Source organism: Ylistrum balloti, unplaced genomic scaffold (assembly GCF_031769215.1).
Source record: "Ylistrum balloti isolate Yb309-2 unplaced genomic scaffold, AGI_CSIRO_Ybal_v1 Utg369806, whole genome shotgun sequence".
NCBI classification, from domain to species: domain Eukaryota; kingdom Metazoa; phylum Mollusca; class Bivalvia; order Pectinida; family Pectinidae; genus Ylistrum; species Ylistrum balloti.
Window position 1 is genome coordinate 455,015 of NW_026781981.1, and position 14,632 is coordinate 469,646.

The 14,632-nt window shown below is 37.1% G+C and overlaps 1 protein-coding gene across 9 annotated transcripts in view; it reads right to left on the reverse strand.

The window, feature by feature from the left end:
* LOC132544688 (disabled homolog 2-interacting protein-like) overlaps positions 1 to 14,632 on the reverse strand; it is a 134,482-nt gene that overhangs the window by 46,721 nt on the left and 73,129 nt on the right. For 2 of the 9 annotated variants that reach the window (XM_060208321.1, XM_060208319.1), the window contains exon 1: positions 14,473 to 14,607. The exons of the other annotated variants lie outside the window; for them this stretch is intronic. The gene's annotated coding sequence lies outside the window, so the exon portion shown is untranslated. Of the gene's footprint in view, positions 1 to 14,472; positions 14,608 to 14,632 lie in introns of those variants that run through there. 9 annotated transcript variants of the gene reach the window in all.

Genomic DNA, 14,632 nt, shown 5'->3' on the forward strand with positions numbered 1-14,632 from the left:
TACTGTATGTCACAGCAATCTTAACATACCACTAATGAAGGAAATGAAATGTGATTTTTGAAGCAGCAGCCAACCTGAATCTAGTGTGATGAAGATCTTTTTTAGTTGTGCCAAGTGAGATTGATAAAGGTTTCCATGGTAACTACGTCAATATTTTCCCTTCCAACCTGAGGTTACTAATGGATTCTAAGGTAAAAACAAAGGTTCAACGATGTCTTGTGTGTGTGTTGAGGAGGAGGAACATTAAACTCAGGGATAAAACTAGGAAATCTGAAACCAAGAACAAAGAGATGATTCAAACTCAACTAATTACAATAAATATAGACAAAAAGCTGTGAGGTAGAGCCCAAACACAATGTAAGCATGTCTGCTCTATAACTATGATCATATGAGAATCTCTGTCCTTCAACAATGCTACAATGTCAGTGAAGAACATATCAAAGGTTAAAGAAAATTAATGCAAAATCTTTAAAAGAAACATGGTAACCAAGGTCAAGTTTCTGTTACTGAGGTCTATGGTTACCAAGGTGATAATCTTATGTGTAAAGTAACCATGGAGATGTTTTAGTGGATTCAGAAGTTCTCCATATTTGTGGTTACCAAGCACTGATAACAGAAAAGCGATCTACGTCTGCTTCAAAATGTAACCAGAAAGTTACATCTATCAATTTATACATGGCCACACAGTCTGAACAGGTACACCTAATGGTATAACGGCTTTAGTCTGACGATAAAATGCCTTTGAGGACCTTGACAGTAAGTGTTCATCTAAATCCTGTAACAGGTTAAATTCTGTGGTGAAAGAATGGAGCTGGTAATTATATAGTCACAATAATATATTATGTAATATCTGTGATAAGAGACCAGTACCTGGAATTTCTCTCATAACTTTGTCAGATAAAACTTGGCTTAATGATACCACAGGATAAAAATTGTAGCATGTTGCCAATTAAAATGATAGCTTATCACGTTCGTTCAGCATCGGTAACAAATGTGCAATCTTTCATCAACACAAGTGTTTTTGTTTGCATTCGCATCCATCTTTCATCAACACATATGTACATAGTTCACTTGTTTATGCATCAGAACTGACTCACAGACTTGGTTCGCACACATGTAAACTGCAGAACAATTTCTGCTATGACAGATAGGAAGGCATGCAGACTGACCAGAGTAACTGACCAAGGTCCACACAAATATCAGAAGGCGTGCAGACTGACCAGAGTAACTAACCAAGGTCCACACAAATATCGGAAGGCGTGCAGACTGACCAAAGTAACTGACCAAGGTCCACACAAATATCAGAAGGCGTGCAGACTGACCAGAGTAACTGACCAGTGTCCACACAAATATCAGAAGGCGTGCAGACTGACCAGAGTAACTGAGCAAAGTCCACACAAATATCGGATGGCGTGCAGACTGACCAGAGTAACTAACCAAGGTCCACACAAATATCGGAAGGCGTGCAGACTGACCAGAGTAACTGACCACTGTCCACAAAAACATCAGCTGAGACAAGATTCCAAGGAAACCTTGACATGATGGTTATAATTATATTTTACTGTGTTGATTAGATTTATTGCATAAGACTTGACTGATTTCTGGAAACATGAATGTATTCACGCTGTCCCATCCAAGGAGGTATTTTCTGAAGTCTGGGGCTGGAGACATCAACTGACCTTGTGAAGTTCATCACAAAATAATTTTCCAAGGAATTATTCCCACGATTCCTGAAAGCCTCCAGGTTCATAGCTAACAGATATGGGTGTTAAGTTAAATTTTCTTGTATTGAAGTAGGACACTTTGTTTCCCATCAAGTTATCACACTTTGAAGTCCTTCTCCCATGTTTACAATCAGGGAACACATGGCTATGACAGGGTTTCTTCTTACAGAAAATCTGAAAAATTGGTGACAGCTACAACCATTATAGTTTACGTTTCCTATAAACACTAATGTCATTATGACAGACAGATGGCTGCAGTTTCCATGGCAACAACGAATACCTAAATAATATTTTGTAAAGATATGGAACTAATTTTTTTTCTTTTCTATGTAAAATGAAAAAAAAACTAATAAAAATAACAAATGTTTATTTTCTGAATATCATTGAAAGGATTGCACTTTAAAGAGATTGGAGTGCAGTCTGAGAGGAGGCTATTCCCAGAGAGCTAGTTCTCTCTACCATACATCATTCTGTAAGCATTAGTTCACAGAAGATGACCATTGGTGTGAACATTAATTGATAACGTCACCAATAAGACTGACAAATTGGAGCCTATAATCACCCTGGAACACAACATCCGGCACTGCTTAACCCCCCCCCCACACCTCACATCACATAAACACTGATAAACACTATCCACGTCAACGTCTCATCTCATCACCACCAATCCGTATTCTCTGTATTCAAAAAATCAATTGTGTCCCCATGATTTTATTATACTAACATTTACTGGGGTAAAAAAACCTGTTATCTTGATTTTTGACTTGTAGTGATGCTGGTTTAAGTAGAAATCATTCACCGTACTCTTTTTACCGTTCTTAGTCAAAGTATTGAAGATTATTCCATACCCTCAAACAATATATTTTCTTATCTTCTTAGGAGTGAAGATGGACAAATAGATTATAACATTGCTGAGACTAGAGTCACTTATAGTGCTTTCTACTGAACGACCAGAAACATTAAGTCGTCTGTTCTCAGTCAAAGAAGACACAAACCATAACTGATTTGATAATAATGTACTTTTATACAAATTCATGGATAAAGTTTTTTTCCTTTTTTAAGGGCAAATTTTTTAATCCGCTTTCCTGTAGTCAGTTGTCCTAGTAACATATTTTCAGTGATCAGAGGATGTTTTGTTACTTGACGTGAGTCTGTGCATTGACATGCACGTAAATTGTGAGCATGTTCCCCGATCAATATGAATGCCAATAAAAATGCCAGTGTGTTTTAATATGTCAACATGGATGAGTCCCCTGGGTGTTGTGAAAGACTACAGGTGAACTGGGTCAACATACCACATTATCATGTGGAACTGTAGCTCTATTTTCCATTCATTTATCAATAAAGACTTTTCACTATTGACCGCCATCATCACATTTCCTGGTATACCTGGTGACCTCTTTATAAAATATGTCTGCCTTCCTGAAGTCTGCACGGAGAGCCATTCATAAACTGATAGGTCTCTCAAAAACATTTAATCATGATTATAGGCATTGAACTGAGATTTTTTAACCATTCATGTCAGCTTGAATATCTGTTTAACCTAATATGAAATAAATTCATGTGACATTTTGTGTTTGTATCTACTATCAGCTGTAAATTGAAGTATATACACTGTATGAGCCAACATTATTCCTATTACAAGATACCTAAAAAGACGATTCAAAATACATTATTTTAAATGTGTTTATACCTACATGAACACTTTTCAGTGTAAATGTTCATACCTACTTGAACACTTCTCAGTGTAAATGTTCATACCTACTTGAACACTTCCCAGTGTAAATGTTTATACCTACTTGAACACTTCCCAGTGTAAATGTTTATACCTACTTGAACACTTCCCAGTGTAAATGTTCATACCTACTTAAACACTTCCCAGTGTAAATGTTTATACCTACTTGAACACTTCCCAGTGTAAATGTTTATACCTATTTGAACACTTCCCAGTGTAAATGTTTATACCTACTTGAACACTTCTCAGTGTAAATGTTTATACCTACTTGAACACTTCCCAGTGTAAATGTTTATACCTACTTGAACACTTCTCAGTGTAAATGTTTATACCTACTTGAACACTTCCCAGTGTAAATGTTCATACCTACTTGAACACTTTTCAGTGTAAATGTTTATACCTATTTGAACACTTCCCAGTGTAAATGTTCATACCTACTTGAACACTTCCCAGTGTAAATGTTCATGTAGGAACTTATAGTGGAAATATGAAAATATAACTTTATCTGTCACAGGCTCAAGATACTATTTACTGAATTACATAGTAATAAATGTGTTTATATATAGTAGAGAAGAAAGCTATGCTGATAAATGAATGACACATGTTGTTTTTCCTTCCACACATGTCTGTGACCCCATTAATCATGGAACCCTGGACAAAAACTACTAAGACATGTTGGTGAGCCTCAGATGAAAGGTCTAGGTGGGAAAACTTGTGGTTTTTAATCATCTCTAATGATAAATCTATCAGCTGACAACATGGCCACAACCCTTCTAATTAAATCTCTAGGGAAAGAATGGCCAATCTAGTGCTCATAAACATGCAGGTCCTAATGAGTTTTTTCTCTCCTCAGACTGGACTGTGGTCACTTGAGCTGTACACATAAATCAGAAGAAATGTTGCTTCCACAAGGGCAGACAACTCCTTTACCAATATCAAACACAAGTCATCAATCATCTGAGATAGAAACATAAGTATATAATGTTTACAAGGATTTATGATACAGTAACCTATAGTGAAATATATTGAGACATAAACCCTGAACCCTTTCAAAGCTGCATATAGGCACTTGAAATGTTTTGACAAACGAAAGTAATATATAACCTTTTTCATAGAATCAGATAACCATAAAAATTTTCTTTTTATCATACTTCATCGCTAGCAAAGTAATCACTTAATGTGTAGCTCTTTCGCATATAAACCTCACATTACCAAGCCACTGAACCTCACAGAAAACAATAATGATATCATTGCTATGAGGAGTGTATGTATAAGGACATTCAACAATCTCCAAACCACTAATACTACCAGGCAATATTCCAGTCTATAAAAAGTGACTCTTTAATGGTCACCCTGTGATATCAACTATCCAATGAAATGAGTAGATTACATTCTCTGGTAATAAAGAAGACAATAGACAAGCTTTCATTGACCCACTAAAGACACTGACCTACAGTAGTATAAAATTTTACTCCCACTGACCACTAGAAGACACTGACCTACAGTAGTATAAAATTTTACCCCCACTGACCACTAGAAGACACTGACCTACAGTAGTATAAGACTATATTTCCACTGACCCACTAAAGACACTGACCTACAGTAGTATAAGACTATATTCCCACTGACCCACTAGAAGACACTGACCTACAGTAGTATAAAATTTTACTCCCACTGACCACTAGAAGACACTGACCTACAGTAGTATAAAATTTTACTCCCACTGACCCACTAGAAGACACTGACCTACAGTAGTATAAGACTATATTCCCACTGACCCACTAGAAGACACTGACCTACAGTAGTATAAGACTATGTATATTTTACTCCGACTGACCACTAGATGACACTGACCTACAGTAGTATAAGACTATATTCCCACTGACCCACTAAAGACACTGACCTGCAGTAGTATAAAATTTTACTCCCACTGACCACTAGAAGACACTGACCTACAGTAGTATAAGACTATATTCCCACTGACCCATTAGATGACACTGACCTACAGTAGTATAAGACTATATTCCCACTGACCCACTAAAGATACTGACCTACAGAAGTATAAGACTATGTATATTTTACTCCCACTGACCACTAGATGACACTGACCTACAGTAGTATAAGACTATATTCCCACTGACCCACTAGAAGACACTGACCTACAGTAGTATAAGACTATATTCCCACTGACCCACAAAAGATACTGACCTACAGTAGTATAAGACTATGTATATTTTACTCCCACTGACCCACTAGATGATACTGACCTACAGTAGTATAAAACTATAAATATTTTACTCCCACTGACCCACTAGATGATACTGACCTACAGAAGTATAAGACTATAAATATTTTACTCCCACTGACCCACTAGATGATACTGACCTACAGTAGTATAAGACTATGTATATTTTCGGTAGACCATTAGGTTGATGGCTGTAGTGATATATCACAGAAGTACAATGCCAGCAACATTTCATTATCCATACACTGCACAAAAAGATGCCTTTCATATGGTTAACATCAAACTTGTACCCTGGATTACAACAGGATGGTATTTCCGCTGACTCAGCGATTAATTCCTACTCCATGTCCAGATTATATTCCTTTAACTACACAAGTTACAGGGGTGTTTGTACATAAAACTCAATGGTTTATATTGAATTATAGGCCTGATATTGGGAATGTTATATCTAACTAGTTATACTTCATCAATCACAGGCAGGATAATAAACAAGAAATCTGTGTCTATTTCAAAGCCTTTCTAAAGTAGATCTACAGGGTTACTGACATTGTTCAACTACCATAAGACTACAGACAATCAGGCTGGTAGCTATGGTAATATATCACTTAGTGACACATCAAATATTAAACCTTTCCTCAATCATAAATTCAACTTTCCATACTCATTGTTCAAGCATCAAAGAAATCATCATCGTGTGAGCCATCATCATTTCAAAAAGACCTCGACATCTTGTATTGATACAAGTGGTAAATCTCTGCCTCTGCAGTGTTGCTGATGCACACAAGACGCCTGTGCTTCTTCTCAACACTGGTATGCTGTCAATGTCTACATTATGTTTTACACGCACATGAGGTCAAACAAAAGGTCAGTCACCAGGTGGAGACACCATGTGGGTCTGGTTAGGTCGTATCTATGGCAACAACATTATATGTCTCTACTCCACCAGTCTCCTGTACCAGGATCAAAAATCATCACATTTTATTTAAGAACAAGTCAAGTGTGATTTGGATCACTTGTTAAAGACTATATAGACACCACCAGCTTTCCTTCAAATCATTTTAGCTGAAAGCTGAACAATGAGAAAACGGGAGCCATGTGTTATTTATGGAGGGAAACTAGCCACATACAAATTGTGTTAAAAGATCATTACATTATCTATTTGGTTTTAATACTGTTGTGAATGTGAAGGCTACAACTGTTATGGGTCATTTACCTTACAGAACTTCAAAAAATAAAGAACAACAGGAAAATTAGAAACTAGCCTTTTATATCTTTAACCTTCCAGTAATTACCTTGTAAAGAAGTAGTTTCCTTTATAAACATAAAACACACACACTGTATGTTTGAATCCAGCGAGATTTCTTTGCTTGCATTCAGTGTAGAACATAAATTTGTTTAAGGCAGAATGTTCCACAGTATTGTACCTCTTATGAAGAAAACATTAAGATTTGTTTGGTAATTGACTAATGTATACAACAGCGGATTGTACAATGGTAAAAAGAAACATTGAATTAGCCAACTCCTGTATACCTCCTTTTTGAAAAGAAAATCTGTACATTCATGTCTTGAACATGATCGCTTCACAAATTACTAAGAAAAAAAAAATGAAAATTTTAAACTGACTCACAAACCATATATTTTGTTAGATTTTTTTTCCATTATTACTTGACTATGGAAGAAATAACTATGACTGTGTCTGTACCCAGTAAAATGTGTTGGGGCTTTCTACCTTAAAATTTCTCCATTCTATTTCTAACGTTTCTGTGCACGTTTTAGACATCATTAAGAAATAGATTTTCTATCATCCCTGCTCAGCACAATAAAAATTCCACTGAACTGCAAAGAATGTCAATACACATCATTACTACTAGAGACCCAGGAACCTCAAGTAGCACAAACGGGCTTAGTATTAGAAACATAGAGGATTATGTACACATAGACTGTTGGCAGGAGAACAGAGGATGAGTTGGTCTCTCTAAGATACGCCAATCTAAAATGGTTTCATTTTAGGTTTGTTCAGAAGAAATAAACTGTGCAAATCCAAGAGAGGAAAAATTTGAATATTGAAGTTGCCTGTTACATCATCCACCACCTAACTCCCCTAAATAATCATATCTACAGCCTTCCTGGTGCTATAATGAGCTATCCTGACCACATGTGGTCTGCAGAGCTGACCAGTGGTCAAGGAGACAAAGGAGACCACAGTCCAATGCGACAGGAGAGCTGCTGATGTTGTAGCCATCACTCTGGAGGGAAACAAAGTGGTACTAATTTGACACTTTAGGGAATTATAAAATCTGATACATAGAGATTGTGGTAACAAAGAAGTACTGTTGTTAAGCCAGGCCAGTACCAAAGGTCGAAAACCATGAAATTTCAATGTAGATTTGCATGATTGATCAGCTGGTTAGGTAATCATTCAGAAATAGCGATGTGTAGATAAGAAGTGTTAACAAACTTACTATCTGAAGCGTGAAATAAAAGCTATAAATAACTTCAGTATGAAACAGGTACTCCTGGAAAGTCTGCAGATCAAGACACTAAAATTGACACTTGACAGGCATGGACTGCAGTAATTATTACCCAGAAGGCCCAAAGGCATCCTTTACAGGTGAAATAGATGCAGAAAGATTGCAGCTTTAAATAAGGCTTACGACATCAAAACCACATATTTTTAACACTGAGAGTGTCTAGATGAATAACTTAATAAAATGTATACAGTGACCCAACAGTAGAACTACATCACAACACCAGGGAGGCTGGGTGATAAATCACTTCAGTTTAGCTAGCTTCTCTGGTCAAAGTCTGGTAAAGAAACATCAAATGACAAATGTATAAAATTTCACCCAATTTTAGACCTCCCAGACATTTTGTCAAGACTGGTGGTAGTAGTAGATCATTATCAGGCAGATTTTCTGTGTATCAACATCAAATCAATGTTTGTATCCATCACATTGCTATTGTCACCTGGTGATGACCTTGATTCCTATCACCGTAAAATTGTTGTTGTATCGATTTTAGCTGTGTTTTTGTTTTATTGCTTTCCAATCCCACGTCTGCTCCATCTGTAGACCTTACATATATACATGTAATAGACATGGAAATGTTAAAGCACTCTGCACCTTAAATACAGATCTCAACCAATATTGTAGAACAAATGAAATGTCCTAGGATGATGTGACCCAGGGAAACAATAGATTCCACCAAATGGTCTGCTTCCTGGTCAGGACATTAAGACATCATTAAAACACACCCAGGATACTAAATATATCAATTAATTTTGGAACGTTTGTTTTGGCCCAATAGGAAAATAACACAGCCAAGTCAGGACAATGACTCCTATTGGTAAATCAAGCATCTCTGTACAATATAAAAGCACACGATTTACCAACTATTAAACCCAAATAATTAGAACATAGATAATTGAGAGAACCCAGGCAGGTCATGCATAAACCACACACAATAACACCCTGCTTACTTAACAGCAGGGGAGAGACTATTTCTGGAACAACCATCACCATTGACAAAAGCAATTTGTCTTGGAATTGATATTATAAACATTCTAAAACAATACAACATATAGGGAGAATGGCATAGAGCCTTTTCTGTTGACAAACAGGTCTACACTTTTCTGTTACAAATGGAATCCCCTGGTTCCTTGTCATTTAATTTCATTAACCTCGGAATCAGGATACCATACATTGCCCTCCTATGTCTTACTATAATATTTCATACTACATGTTTACCATAAACCATTCCTTCCATACAATGCTACTACGTTTTACCAGATAGTTCTAGCTTGTTGTATTTATCAAACTGTTAAAGAATAGCCCATGGAGATCGTATTTTGTAACTGACCATTTCACCACTGAGTCACTTATATTCTGTCGTATCCTACCATCAGTCCAACCACACCCTACCACTATCACTAACCTTATCACATTATACCACTATATCTCACCACTATATCTCATACAGCCAGTCTGCCAGCTACCATCAGTCCAACCACACCCTACCACTATCACTAACCACATTATACCACTATATCTCACCACTATATCTCATACAGCTGGTCTGCCAGCTACCATCAGTCCAACCACACCCTACCACTATCACTAACCTTACCACATTATACCACTATATCTCATACAGCCTGTCTGCCAGCTACCATCAGTCCAACCATACCCTACCACTATCACTAACCACATTATACCACTATATCTCACCACTATATCTCATACAGCCAGTCTGCCAGCTACCATCAGTCCAACCACATCCTACCACTATTACTAACCACATTATACCACTATATCTCACCACTATATCTCATACAGCCAGTCTGCCAGCTACCCATTAGTCCAACCAATCCTGTCATATCGACCCGCTCTATAAACCTCATTGTAAAGCTGTCACATGATCAATGCCCCCCTCTTGGTAACATATTTTGTACAATTCTATGTTATTTCTGAAGTCATTATTTATATAACAATGTCCCTCTATGCATGGCCAATGAAAAATGACAGCTATCATCAACAACAAAGCACCAAGGTATTCCCTTGATACAGCTTACTTTTCATTTATTGATATTTTGCATTTATTTCAACTTGACAAATGACCTCATCTCACATTTCATTTCCAGCCCTTTCCTATAAAATTCTGATAAAGCGGTTCCCTACACTGCAATGATTTATTTTTCATTTTTATGAATCCATCGCTAAATTCTGTAAGTCATTTTTATTGATAAAACAGTTAGAAATACACTTTTACAAGTATTTTCCCCAATGTTTTCACAAGTCAGTAACAGGGGAGCCAGGATCACATGACCTGATGGTGCAGTGTTCTCTTGTCTCCAAGCATGTATTCACATCATCAATCAAGCAACATGGCTGACACAGAAGCCCTGTGATGCCATCTTACAGTAATAGAGGTGAAACTTGGCTAAAAGCTGTCATGGTTCGTGACAGATCAAACAGATAGGACCAATACAGATTAGGAATAGGGGGTGGGGGTGGGGACAGGGAATATGTTTAGTATGTGTCAGTGGGTTATGTGAAATCTCGGTCAACAATTTTGTAAATCTTTCTTTCTCTCTCCCCGTCTCTCTGGTTTTTTTTTCTTTTTTTTTTTCAAAATTTTTAAATGAATTTGGTATTTTTTCCTCCTTTATTTTTTGTACAGTCAGAATCACTTGAAAAAGCTATTTATAGATCATGATATTGTCCCTGACTGATAAGATAACATGTTATTCCTTCACCTGTTATAATGAATCAAACCATGGTCCCGTCTCCTCGTGATATTTTCATTTTATTTCAGAGAAAAGAAACCTGCAGCCTGTAACCCATGTTTTTCTATTGTCTTCATCATTACAGAGAGAGAACCTGGGGTCTGTTTTCATATGGTTTTTTGTTGTCTTATTCATTACAAAGAGAGAACCTGTGATTTGAGCATCCACATTCTTTTGTTGTCGTAATTACTGAGGAGAGAACCTGGGGCCTGTGTTCACATGGGTTTTTTTGTTGACTTTATTACAGACAAGAACCTGGGGCCTGTGTTCACATGGGTTTTTTTGTTGACTTTATTACAGACAAGAACCTGGGGCCTGTGTTCACATGGGTTTTTTTGTTGACTTTATTACAGACAAGAACCTGGGGCCTGTGTTCACATGGGTTTTTTTGTTGACTTTATTACAGACAAGAACCTGGGGCCTGTGTTCACATGGGTTTTTTTGTTGACTTTATTATAGACAAGAACCTGGGGCCTGTGTTCACATGGGTTTTTTTGTTGACTTTATTACAGACAAGAACCTGGGGCCTGTGTTCACATGGGTTTTTTTGTTGACTTTATTACAGACAAGAACCTGGGGCCTGTGTTCACATGGGTTTTTTTGTTGACTTTATTACAGACAAGAACCTGGGGCCTGTGTTCACATGGGTTTTTTTGTTGACTTTATTACAGACAAGAACCTGGGGCCTGTGTTCACATGGGTTTTTTTGTTGACTTTATTACAGACAAGAACCTGGGGCCTGTGTTCACATGGGTTTTTTTGTTGACTTTATTACAGACAAGAACCTGGGGCCTGTGTTCACATGGGTTTTTTTGTTGACTTTATTACAGACAAGAACCTGGGGCCTGTGTTCACATGGGTTTTTTTGTTGACTTTATTACAGACAAGAACCTGAGGCCTGTGTTCACATGGGTTTTTTTGTTGACTTTATTACAGACAAGAACCTGGGGCCTGTGTTCACATGGGTTTTTTTGTTGACTTTATTACAGACAAGAACCTGGGGCCTGTGTTCACATGGGTTTTTTTGTTGACTTTATTACAGACAAGAACCTGAGGCCTGTGTTCACATGGGTTTTTTTGTTGACTTTATTACAGACAAGAACCTGGGGCCTGTGTTCCCAATGGGTTTTTTTGTTGACTTTATTACAGAAAAGAACCTGAGGCCTGTGTTCACATGGGTTTTTTTGTTGACTTTATTACAGACAAGAACCTGGGGCCTGTGTTCACATGGGTTTTTTTGTTGACTTTATTACAGACAAGAACCTGGGGCCTGTGTTCACATGGGTTTTTTTGTTGACTTTATTACAGACAAGAACCTGAGGCCTGTGTTCACGGGTTTTTTTGTTGACTTTATTACAGACAAGAACCTGGGGCCTGTGTTCCCAATGGGTTTTTTTGTTGACTTTATTACAGAAAAGAACCTGAGGCCTGTGTTCACATGGGTTTTTTGTTGACTTTATTACAGACAAGAACCTGGGGCCTGTGTACTTGTGTTTTTTGTTGCTTTTATTACAAAGATCAGATCCTGAAGCCTGATTTTTTTTTTTCTTTATTGTTAACTTATTACTGAGAATAGAACCTGGAGCCTGTGTTCTTCAGTACATCAGTTAAATCATAAGTAAATGGTGTGGAATTGTTGTTTAACAACAAAACATTAAACGGCACACATAAAAAACTAAACATAAAACACATCTGCCTCAGATAACATTCTGGACAAATAACTTTACATGGATCTCTAATTATTACAGCATATCTGCAGCTAATACAATACAAGGCTTCCTGTTTGACAGACAGGATGAAAAGAATCGTGATATCATACAGATCTAACATTATTATCCTGCTCCATACTTGACATAGAAATAAAATATAAAAGTTATCTTGATGAAGACTACAGAGAGATGAAATTTTAAGACTATATATCTGTCAAGTGTTTCTGCCTGTTTACATTAGATATGACAGCAGATTTCACAATTAGGAAATAAACCTCCGAAGCTTGTTAAAATGTTCTTGTAAAGACATGTAAATGTGATAATTACATCAGAAATATTCACACATATACAGTTGCACAGGATATCAGTCTCTGTGCCCTTAAACTCTTTCTACTTTCTCATCCTGTTGACCTTACTTTACAAGGTAAGATGACTGACATTGTCGAGGGGAATACCCCTGAGGCTGACCTTTCAACCCTAACCTTTCAGGAGAAAAATCCATGAAACTTCATGGGAAATGACCCTGACCTATCATGGGAAATGACCCTGACCTATCATGGAGGATAACCCTGACACTTCAGAGGAAACATGAAGAAGTGAATGTAGGTATGGGAAAAGAATAGAAATAATTTCACAGTTCCAACAGACATAACAAGTTGAATGTCACTAAAATTTTTACCAGGAGTGGAACATGCAAAGCCAGATCTGAATTTGAGACCCCAAACTCTTGATGAACCTCAAAGAATTGAGCAACTCGGTAAATGCTGATCGACCAAGTCAGGTTTCACTAATTTTCTCCATCCTGTGTCTGCCCCATCAAAGATACAATTAATTACAACCCAGGTACTTTGTCAAGCATTCACCTACTTGAAATAAGAGATGGTCACAGACACAAAATGTAATAGGGACAGTAGAATGCATGGTCTGACCGGGGTTTGAATCTGCAATCCTTCAAAATTTAAACAATCTAACTCTCTACCAAATGAGTTTCATGGTCAACAAGGATCAATCCTGAGTCCAATACTGCTACAATTGTAATTGAGGTACAGAGTGTGAACTGCTGAAGGAGCACTGAAATGTACACATATATAGGACCGCTGGTAAAGGATTAGAATTTCTGAAGACTTTGACTGGATTAAGGAATAGGACTGCTGAAGGTATATATAAGGAAAGAGTAAGAGTGATGAAATGTAGAACTGATGAAGGAAAAAATTCTGCGAGTGAGCAGTTCTGATAAAGGTATAAAAGTGGCCTACAGTAGGACCACTATAGTCGTCGTATAAGACAGAGCTGCTGAAGATACAGAACTGGAGCAATATATAGATGTGATCAATGTAGTAAGAGGGATGACTTTGAATGGAGGTATACAACGATAGATGTATAGAAACCAGGGATTGATATTGATGTCTTCTCGCCCAGCCAGGATTTGTAGGCTCCATTCTCTCTTAACTGAACACTCATGCAAATTTTCACTCTTATTTAAAAAATAAAAACATTTTCTACATTATTGTCATTGTACAACTGCTATCAGAAATTAACCTTTTTTCAACAATATTTTAACAAGCTGAGAGGATTGACATTATCATCACACTATATCATACAGACAAAATGTCATTTCAAATTCAGAACCCATACACTTAATCCTCATTCAAGTGATTTTATTTAGGGGCCTGTCTAATGGTGTAGAAATAGGTATATGTAAAGTGTATATTTATGCACCATTACAGATAAGAACATTCTCTTTGGACTAAAACCACAAATATACAGACACTTACCATTACAGAAGCCATGTCTTTGTCAGTGAACCTAACACACAAAATTAATCCAACATGTGCCCAATGTATTAGTAAAATACAGTCATTTTTCACAGATTCTGCAGAGTCAGGCTACTACAACTGCTCGCCTTTAGATGTATACACATTCTGTGAGCTATCT